Genomic DNA, 11,397 nt, shown 5'->3' with positions numbered 1-11,397 from the left:
GCTCGGCACATCGCAGTGACGGGCTTGGAGGAGCCCCGTGGCTGTGCTTTGGTGAAGGGAGCTGCAGCCCCCACCACCTTTGGGGAAAAGAGACAGGAAAGCCTGCTGTGCCCAGGGGGTACAAAGCCAGCTGCTCCACCTGGGGCTTTTGAGGAAATGTTCAGGAGCAAGATGAGTACTGCCAGCGAGGCAGAGGGGACCTGTGGTCCCCCTTCTAGCAGGGTATATGTTGGCCAGGACGAGCCTCACTTTCCCCCCACCACAGTCTCCCCGAGCCCTGGTCTACTGCTGAAACAGGCTGGGAACAGGTTTCAGACCATGCTTCCACCTACAAGAAGTTCCACTGGTGCCTTCTAACATGCCAGCTCTGTTTTCATTTTGCTGTGGTTTCTGAGCATCCTGAACTGCCTGAAGAGCAGCATCCAGCTGCCGCAGGTGCAGGGCAGAACGCTTGGTGGCTGAGGCACTGGTGCTGCCGTAAGGTCACACCAGCCTCCCCCACCAGCCACGCACCCAGCCCACGCTCTGGACGTGGTCCTGCTCGGAGGCTGCTCTCTGCTCACCACCTGCTTTTGATCATGAGCCACGCTTTCATGAGACTCCTCCTGCTTTTCTCCAGACTGTAGGAACCTGTAGACAACTTGTGCTGCTGCACAGCCTCCTTCCCTGTGGACAAAGCCTCTCCCAGCCTCTCAGCTCATCTGCTTGGAGAGGAGAGTTTCTTTCCTCACCACGCTGTGAACCCGGCTGTTGTCAGGAATGGGAGATTTATTTGGAACGTGGCAGGTTGTTTATTTAAGAAAATGCCAGATCCCCTTGCTCTGGGGTCCTTGATGGCCCAGAAACATCTTGGCATGATGTGACTGTACTGAGTCAAGGCAACTTCACTCTGATGAAGGAATCCCTTTGCCCTTTTAGCCCCGAAACAAGGACAGAAAGAATTGGTTGACTCTTTCCCAAATTGAAAGCATCTCAAGTGGAATGAGATGACATTTCTCTGACACGCTAGAGGATTGTGTTGCCATCCAGAGGGATCTGAAGAGGCTGGAGAAATGGGGTGGCAGGAACCTCATGAAGTTCTGCAGAGGGAAGTGCCAAGTCCTGCCCCTGGGGAGGAATAACATAGATCTCTTGTAGGAAGCCATCTCACAGCCTCACTCACTCCTGTTGTCCATCTCTGATCTTTTTCTCGGTTGTATCATGGTATTTGTATGTTGGTTTATCTTCAAGCCATGACCTTGTCTAATCTCTTTTCTTACTGTGTTTTTGATTGCTAGTCTTCAAAATGTAATTGCCAATAAAATATGCCTGGTATTGGAAATGTCTCTTTGCTCCTTTCTACTTTATTCTTTCTTCTTACCCCTTTACTAAAAGTTTTAAACTTTCGAGTACACGCAGTAAGTTATTAAAAAAAAATTGTAATAACCTAGTAAATTCAAACCCCGCAAAGTCTGCAAAGGTACTCCTATGTCCTTGATTAGCTGGTAGAAGGATTTCTGCAGCAAATCTGCTGCGATCCACTACTGGAGACAGACTTCTGTGCTACGTGCTCCTTTTGTCTGACCAACTGCAGACCACTTAAGCTTGTGGAACATGACAACAACAAATACAGAATGGACAAGTAATTTTGATTCCTCAAAACTCAGAGGCAAACAAGTGACTGTCATCACCCTGAGGCTAAGGAACTGCGGCTGGCTGGGTAGCTGCACACAGGGACAGATTCACAGCATTATGGTTGAACAAATTTTCACGGGAAGCAACAGTTCTGTGCTTTGCTGCAAACTCTGCCTTCATGCTAGGGAGCAGCGCATCGGGCAGGAGATGGCCCATATCCATCCTGCAATTGCAGACGCCTTTGCAGCCCCAGTTATTATTTTTCATCCTGATAAATATGGGGCTGCTGAGTTTAGACCCCAACGTGTCTTACTCTGGTCCTTGTAAGCTCCAGAGTTGAGCAGGTGCCTGCACGGTATCTTCATGGGACCCGTTTGCTGCGTTTGGAGCACAGGTATTTCTGCTGCTCGCTATTTGAAATGATAGGTTGGACCCCAGCTGCCTTCAGCCCTGTTGGTCTTCAGTTACTATATCTTAAAATACGTTTTCATAGACCTTTGGCCATTTATTATTCTGATGACACAGAATAGTTGAAGCTGTCAGTGAGGGTTTTGCAAGAAATCATAACTGCTCTTTTCTTAAGGTAACATGAGAAATGGACAGATTAACCCACAAGTGTTATAACATCTGTTTCTCTTGCTGATTGCGTTTGAGATCTCCTCAGAGTCTACACTGTCCTCTCCAAAAGCACGGGCTTTGGTTTTGTCTGTGTCTGATGGGTGTAAACTTCTCTCTCAGCGGCTCTCTCAGGGGAGAGCAAGCCCCCTGTTAGGAAGGCATGCCCTTCCTCCCCAGTGCTGCCCAAGCATCCTTCGTCCTGGGGGTTTTTGTGACTTCCTAAGATCCTGCCCTGTCAGCAGAAGGATTAGGGGGATAGATGTCAAGATTCAGAGATTTCATAAAATCGATGTTAATTCCTAAACTCTCCCTTCAGACTTCTCAAACCAGCTCAGTCCATCTGTGCTGTGTCAGGCACCAAGGAGGACTCCTGACTTGACTGCAACCTCCACAAACCTCCTCACAGCAAAAGGTGGGGACCCTATCCAACCTGTAAGGTGAAATTTTTCAAAGGCACCTTGGAGGCACAGATGAAAAAAATCCTCATTACTGTGGAATGTGCCAGTAAATCTATGACTGTAAAACTTTGTACTGGTATAGATACAGATCTTAGACTTTAAACTAGGTAAAGTGAGAAGACAGAAGAGATTGATCGGGTCTCCTTTAGGAACTGAGAAAAGAACAAAGTAACTTAGTGCTGATGCATAAGGAGAACTAAATCACTGAGGAACAGATCATGAAATTAATAAAAGACTTCTAATTTCAAGAAGTAATGAAGATCAGACCACAACAATTGAGACAACTCTCAACAGGGAAAGCTTTCTAGCGTTATTGCTGGCATTGTTGGCAATGCGATGGAAGAAATGCTGTACTTGCCTTGGTTTATAATGGACTCCACATTCACATTTGTGGCTACCCTTTTCAGCCCTTTTCATGGGGATCATGAGTGAATTTGGGCAGGATCTCTGCTACTTATGGGAGCACTGCATACTAAAATACTGCTGTACGTATACCCTGTTACAGCCCTTCTTCTGAGTGGGTCCAGACACAAGAAGGGATTAACTTCCTCTCAGCTTTGGATTTGGCCAAAGATGCCACTGAGAATTTGCCCGGCCTGTCTTTTCTCAGTGGTCAAGATATGTAGATGGGGTAGAGATAATCTATATTGGTTGTTTGGGAACTTCCTTCTTTCTCTGTGTGAAAACAAGTTATCTGTGTTTCTCCACTGATTCATTTCCATGTTTCCTTGAATATTTGATGAATCAGGCCTGTGGATAATCCATAGAAAAGTCATGTCTTTATTTACTGCCTACCCTTGTTTATGGAAAAAACTCCTCACTCCAAAAAGCAGAGAACAAAACGTCCATTCAGACTCTTCTTTCTTCACCCCATCCCAAACTGGAGAGTCCATCTTAGGGATCCGTCACCCTCCCATCTCTCCATGGCTCCTCAAGCCTGGGTGCATGCCTGCTCTGTAGACAGAGATGTGATACCGCATGGGCAGACATGCCCCCAACAGCGCTTTGTTCTAAGCAGCTCAGGGGCCAGAAGCAACACAGGTGATGGGCAGGTGTTGAGTGATCTGGTTTTCTTGGTTTGCTTTTATTTTTAAGTTGAATGTTTTATTTGTAACCGTCACTTTATGCTTTTTATTGGGGAGAAGGCTGCTTATGGAGTCTGCTTGAGGATCCTGTTTCTCACTTTCTGTGCTGACATTGCCGTGCAGTGATTTTGCTTTCTTTTCTCCAGCTTCAGACTTCCTAGTGTGTGGCAGACCACATGAGCCTCTGAGGATGGAGGCATAGGGTAAAGCCAGCTAGTGGGCTGGGCTGGGTGCGTATAACCCACCGCTGGCCTCCTTTGAAGGGCAGTCAGCTGGTACCCCCCGTTTTGGTCAGTAACGCTCACTGAGGTCCCCAACTTGCAAGCATCTGTCCCAAAGCCAACTCTGGGCCTCACTGACGCATTTCTGTACCTTGGTGGGTGCCTGTGACACTGAGGCTGGGCCAGCGGTCTGAGCGAAGGGAGTGAAGGGAACGAAGAAGCTCATTACCAGCTGGTGACTTTGAAGGGCGGTGGGGGGGTGGGGGGGGTGGGGGGGTGGCCTCCCACCATTCCCAAAGGGGTCTGCCCCCCTGCACACTTACACTCCCCAGAGGGATCAGGAAATACGCACCTCAAATAGCCCACCCCCACCTAGAGCAGAAGTCACGGAGCATCGGGCGATGCCTTCTTTAACCCTTTGGCCTGTTTGGAGGGCTGCAGCTTTTCCTTGGCTCTCTTCCCAGAGCGCACGAGTCCGCACGGCACCTCTCCTCCTGACCCCACTGGGGAGGTCTTCTGCAGCCCTATTCTGGGACAGTCATGTTTCTGCATGTGACAGAGGGATGAATGCGCCTTTCTGTTCTGTTGGAGACAAAGGATGGCTCCAGCCCCCTTTGGAGACCCCCAGGAAAACAGCGAACTTCTTGTACGGTCAGCTAGTGCTCTTGAAACACCATTCAGTTTCAAGGCTGATGTTAAGAGTCACTTAAATTATCAGAATGAAGAAGTACCTCTGAATTAAGCCACAGTCCCGTCCAGCAGCACCAGCAATGCAGCACCGTGCTGGCAAGCAACAGCTTCATGGGATCCGGTTTATTCAGACTGCCCTTACGTCTTAAAGCAGACATGTCAAGTGTAATTAATTTGGCTTTCTGCTGCCGTTTGTGCCTAACTGATGCCCATGCAAGCAGCACGCAGGTGGCTTGGCAGGATTGGCTGGTCCCATGCATGGCAAGCTCAAAGGAGCCATAGCTCAGAAAAACACTGACTCCTTATTGATATATTAGATGAGAAGGAGACGGATACTTCGTCTTCACGCTACCTTTAAGCCTGGTCCATTGATTTGCAGCCTGGAGCTAAGATTTCATTTGGAAATCAGACATACTCTTAAGTCCTTGAGAGAGCAGCTGGATGAGATCCTTCCAAAGACCATCATCCGTCAGTGTCTGCTGCTAATGCTTCAGTCATAGTTGTTGAGGAGAAAGACAGATCTGTCTTGAAATGAAATACCACAGCCTTATCATATCACAAGAAAGAGCACATAGCTTTCACTTTTAACTTCGAGCTGCTGGAAGGATGTGCTTTGAAAACCTCCCTCTGCAGCTAAATTTTAATGGCTTCTTCAATTTATTTCCTATGCAAGAAGCTAAGGTGTGAAAAAAATCCACATTTTTGCACTAAGTGTAGCTGTCCGGAGTACCTGGTTCATCTCTTCGGTTTGTCCAGTGTTCATCCTCTTACATCCTTTTGTCCCTCTTAGCATAGGCTTTGGGTCACCTAGTGGCCATCTACCTCAACAGCCTTCAGCTCTTTCCTACCTAACCTGTTCCTGTCTGTACGATGCTTAAATATCACAAGGGAAAGGGTTAATAAGCATGGATTTCTTAGATCTTTCTTAGATCATTTCTTAGATCATAGCAAAGATCTTGTGAATGAGTGTAACCAAAAGAGTGCTCCTATGATGGAAGATGCCAACTGAAGATGAAGTGAATGGCAACGAAGTTTTGGGCTGTTTGTGTGCTCTGGGATTGTCTTCGACCAGTAACTGTAGGTCTAGCACTCCCAGTTTGAGATACTCATAGGAAGTAGTTCTCCAGAGCTCTGAGCTAAAATGCAGTTTGTTCCTGGCCTTTAATCTGCGCCCTCCTGCTCATCTTGGAGTCAGTCATCCCAGTGCATGGCTCTGCCTGGGAGTTAACTTTTAACTCTTTAAAGCTGCAACCCCAAAGCAAAGCCAAGTCCCATGATGTTGTGTCACAGCAAGAAATCGGCTTGCTGGCGTGATCAGCGTATCTTTGTGGTCTGGAGAGAGGCACAGATTAGGGTGTCCATCCCTCATAGCTTTGCCAACTGTGGGAACATGTTGATGGCTTTCTAGTCAAAACCACTGGAACAGCAGTCCTTAAAACATTGATAAAGAAAAATAATTGCTTCTGCTTCAAGCCTGAATCACCGGATTTAACCTGCAGATAAGTGAGTTTGGGACTGTCCCACAGACTCAGTTGTGCACTGTGTTTTGTGTGTGACCATACAAGAGGAATCAGATCATAGCAGAGAAGGTCACACAGCAGAGAAATATCTGGAAGAATCATTAAGAGGCTCACCTTACACACCCCTAACATAGGGACACAGACACACGCATTCACGCTCCTGCAAGTTGAATAAAGCTGTTTACCCTGAAATGTGTTTAGGCCTGGGCTGGAGATGGCTGTCAGGATCCTTAGGGCACTAATTGGTCTTAATAGCCCTGAACAGCCTCATCTGAGTCTTCCACCCCCACCCAGAGCTCTATTTCAGTTCAGCTGTGGGAGCCCTAGTTTCCACCTCAGCCCTGCCTCCCTGCTGGGCCACGGGCTCTGTTGAGCCATGTCCTGACCCATGGGTTAGGTTGACTTCATCTCAAAATGTGCCTTGCCACCATGAGCTTACCCAACAATTTCAGCTCTTGGTTGAAGCTGGCTGCCTTCTCCAGCCCTGCTCTGCTCACCTGGCTCAGGTCCTGTGGGACAGGCTCTGGCTGGTGAGGCTCTGCCCTGCTGCCTGGGGTAACCCCTCAGCTCCCTGCCCCTTGAGGGAGCAGTGGTCTGGGTGGTGCCCTGATGATGGGGTGGTGCCCTGTGGTAGAGGTGCACCTCTGGGAGCAGGGATATGGAGGAGGACTTTGTGGCCGAGTTGGGGAAACCTATCTCTATAGGGAGAAGCTGCGTCCAAGTTTGCCTCCTGAGCTCACCTTGGGGAAGAACAGGGAGTCTGCCACAGGGACCATCTCATTGCCTGTTCCAGCTCCTTCACACCACCTCTCGTCTGCCATTTCCTTTGCCTTCCTGCCTTGCTGCAGTGCTTTGGCTGCTTCTATGTGCCCTCCGCAGATCCTGCCGTCCCTCTCTACCTCTGGGCTTGACTCATCTGTTCCTGTGCTCTGCTCTGAAACACAGTGTCATGAAAAGTTATCATCGCCATGGGAAGCAATATTATTCACTCAACATCACTTTGAGCCTGACTGCAATTAATCCTGCTAATTAGCCAAGGGGCTGTACCTGCTTTCCCTGCTGTATCTCCCAGAGTGTGCATCTGTGTTACCCCAAATGTGGAGTGGCTGGAAGACAACGGTTGTGTCCGAACCTTCCACGTCACCCAAATGCAGGGAGTGTGCTGCAGGAGCAGGGGTGCTGGGGAGGGTACTCATGCAGGTGTCAGGTACAGCGGCTCTCATCTCGACCTGAATAGGAAATAGGAAAGCTTGGAGACAGTCCTTTAGGAATTCAAACACGTAAAATGTTCTGGAGAGGAAGCTGCTGGGGACCTGCATGACTAAATCCTTTGGGAATATACTTCTTTAGGGTTGTGGTTGGGCAAATCCTCCTGCTTTTGGGAGGCCTGTTTTTCTCTGACTTGAATGCTCAGTGTATTTTTGTTTAGTGAGCCTCCAGGAAGGCTTGCATTTAGTTCTGGGGCACTGGGAATGCTGGCATCAAAAGCTCTGAAACTAACTCCCAAACTGTCATCTTCACTGGCATTATTATAAAAAAAAAAAAAAAAAAAGAAAAGAAAAAAAGTTGTGCCTGCATTTCTAGTCATATTCCTCAAATCTTGCTGCCAGTGTTTTCTTTACCCTGCCTCTTTGCCTGAGAGGTCTGGAGTCCCAGAGAACAGCTCCGGCATCTTTCCAGGGGTGCTTTTCTGCAGCAAATGTTTTCATTCCTGTCAAGCCCTCTAGTACTGCTGACCTCTGAACTTTGTCATATCCTTTACCCTCTCCAGGCTGATATCCCCCAGTTTTAACCCCTGGCACAATGAGCATAGCAATGGACAGTAAAGAGAGCAAATGGTGGTGCCAGCATCTATCCTGCCCTCTGCTCCTTTCCTGTCTTATGGGGTAGCCCGAAGAGATGCTCCATTGGCTTGGAAAAGCTCTGTAGCAGTGGAATGAAGAGCCCCACTTCCCCCATTCTGTTGTCAACGATCCCCAGCCTGACCTGTACCAGCCCAAGAGGAGCTACAGGTAATCTCGCGTGGACCCCACACTACAAAACCACCAGTAGTTCTAGGCTGGATCCTACCAAACTCTACTGATGTGCTTCTTTGCAAAGGACTAGAAAATAGTCGTTGTTTGAGTACTTGCATCTGCCTGTGTCTATGTGTTTGTTTGCTGCCATATCCCTTCCCACCAGTCAGGATGGGTGAGCAGAGGATTAGGCTTGTTTGGAACACATGGGGTGCTGGGACTCTTCCTTCCCTCTGGAAGAGGGGATGGCTCAGAAAGCATCTCTAGGCTGCAAAGCCACATCGCTGCTGTTCCCACGAGCCCATGCTGACCCTGCACTTGATGTTTTCTTTGCTTATGACTTTATCAGCTGGGGCCAACTGAAGTCAAGCTATCTGGGGATGACAGGGCACTTGCAGCCCTGGATTCTGAGGCATGGGGAGCCTGCCAGCTTCTCCTCTTTGAAGGCTGGCCATTGCGTCCTAGTGTCAAGCCTGAGGGCGCATGTGTGTATGTGAGTTCCTGCTTGATGTTTGGTAAACTGGGGCTTGCAATAAGCAGATGTCTTTTGTCATCTTCAGATGCCTTAGAAGAAAGGCTCTGACTGCAAGCCATCAGGGTGCAGGATAACTGTACTCCTCGTGGGTGGAGGGATCCTTTAAGGAAGTCCCAGAAATTGTGGGCATCTCTACTCCAAAGAAGTAGCTGAAACCAGCATAATGGAATAGATAGAGCTGAGCAAACTCTCCTGCCCTGTGTAATAGCCATAGCCTTTAAATAATCCTTTACTTATTTATGCAGTAACTTTAGTAATTTGATAGAAAACAGAAGTGGATTTGGGTTTTTGTTTAATGTCTGTTGTTTATTACCTTCATATATTTTGGGCAATCTGTTTCATTTGAGTAGTTCAGATGGGAACTGGGAGGTGTGAACATTTTGACTTCAGGAACATCCTTCTGGGGTATTAAAAGTTGAATTGAAGCAAATCCCAGCACCATCAGTACAGGCCTAGATCCGGCCACTTCATGTAAAGCCCGTAAAGAATCTGGGGACATCACCAGATCCTCCTGTGATCTTGCCAGCACGGGAATCAGAGATGGCTGATCATCTGGTGCAAATCCTTGCTGACTTTGGAAGGACAACGCCAGCAGAGTAGTAACAACAGCCACAGGACCCAGAAACTCAGTGGTAACTTTTCTGGACTATTTCCCAGTCTCTCCTTACCTTCTATTCCCTCCCTCAGCTTAACAAGCTTCTGAGAAAAGTTTGGACAAATGGGTTATTGCTCCTGAAATAACTGCAGATAATTACATAAAGATTAATGGCCTTTTCTTGAAGAGCCACCAAGGCAGGCTTCATCATCTTTAAGTACTGTTGACCTTTCCAGGAAATGGGGATAAGGAAACAGTGGGAGATGGATCGTGTAAACAATATGTAATTTAGACTCTTTAAAATTGTGGGGAAAGCAAGACAGATGTGATTCCCCACATTTAACCCATACCACCCCCCTTGCTGCAGCTTGCAGACAGTGTTTTGGCTGTTTACCAGCAATAAAGTCGGAAAGGGTAAAGTGCAGAATGCCTCGGAGCCAGCGGAAAAATGCATTGGGAAGGCAGAGGGAAACACGAGATTGTATCACCTCCCCTAATGTCTGGTAGAGGACACTTTCTTCCTATAGTATGAGCTTTGGGTATCCCTGGGGAAAGTGAGTAAAAGCCAAAGATGCAGCGAGGAACTTGAGGCCTTCTTCACTTTGGGCTTTGCTGATAACTAATAACTTTCAAAAATTTGGTAGCCAGCTCAGGGATGAGCCATGAATAACCATAACTTAACGTGGCTGGTGGCTAACCTACAGCTGGCTGGTGCCAGCTTGTGCTGGCTTCAAACTCACCCTTTGAAAACAGACCCTGCTAGAAGAGAAGCAGGGCCATAAATACCATCAAAGAAAACTGAGAAACCCATGACCCTGGAAGCCCCCACTGCCTAAAGAGCATCTGACTCTTTTATTAAGAGCTCTGCAGGGTACGGCACCTCTGGCAGTGATATGGAGGAGGCTTTGTGTAATGCCAGCTGAGTTTTGTTGCTCTGCCACTTATAGACCCACCCGAGAGTGGCTATTAGATCAAAGATGGAAAATATATTAAGAACCTTGTGAGGGGATTGTGCCACTAGGATGTCTCTAGCTGAGGGCAAGAACCTTGGAGGTAGGCAGCCCCACACCGTGGCATGGGGTGGTCTTCTCTGGGCCAGGCACCAGGATCCTGAAATCGGTGTCCCCAGAACAGTTCGAGAAAGAAGAGTTGGCACAAACCCTCTCATCCCCTCAGTAAGTACCTTGCTGCTGCAAGGTGATCCTGAACAGAGAGGTGGGAAAAGCATTTCGCGCACGTGCGCAAAGCTGGCTGTGTAAGTGAACTATCAGTTAAAAATCCATTCACAGAAGAAACGTCCCATTTAAGTGTCCCAGGGTTGTCTTCATGCCAACAACAGTCCTCGGGTCCATTCCTGAACCTCGTGCCACTAACTGGCAAGTCCTTTTGGTAACCCTGGTAGCTATCCTAAATGTTTTGCTCGTTGTATTTATGAGTGTCTGTTCCAACCAGAGTGGCCAACTTGTCCTTGCCAGCTGGAGGGGACGTGCGGAGAGAGGCAACGTGAAACTCGCCCCCGCAGTCTAGGGTGAGTCAAGTGACATGGGTGCACGGAGGGGCTCAGAGAAGGTTTTCATCCTGCTGGAGTGGAGCTGGAATAATACTAATGAGGGAAAGAAAAAAATTACAAAAAAAAAAAAAAAAAAAAAAAGGAGCTGTCCTGTAAATCAAGGATGGCCTGGAGGCAAAACCCAGTCACGTGTGTTAGGACTGACTGGTTTCATGTGAGGCTTCTCAATAGTGTCTCTGTGTGGAGGAGACACTGGCCCTCTGTGGAGGGCTGCACGTCCCAGGAGAGCTGCTGGGTCACAAGCAGCACATGTGACGGGAGACTGCTGCTGCAGTGAGGGCCACCATGGCCAATCCATCTTGATGGTAGAGTTAAGGACAGTGTGTGGGGACATGCTGTCTCAGGAAGCCTCTCCCTGCTCTGTTAACTCCCAGAAGCAGGACAGTTAGAGGCAAAGGAAATGTTGAATGTTTTTTGGTGGTGTTTGTTGTTGGGTTTTTTTGAGGGCTTCACCTTAAGAATGTTCCCAATGTCCC

This window comes from Falco rusticolus, chromosome 14 (genome assembly GCF_015220075.1).
Source record: "Falco rusticolus isolate bFalRus1 chromosome 14, bFalRus1.pri, whole genome shotgun sequence".
In the NCBI taxonomy this organism is placed as follows: domain Eukaryota; kingdom Metazoa; phylum Chordata; class Aves; order Falconiformes; family Falconidae; genus Falco; species Falco rusticolus.
Note: the sequence above shows the minus strand (reverse complement) of the source record.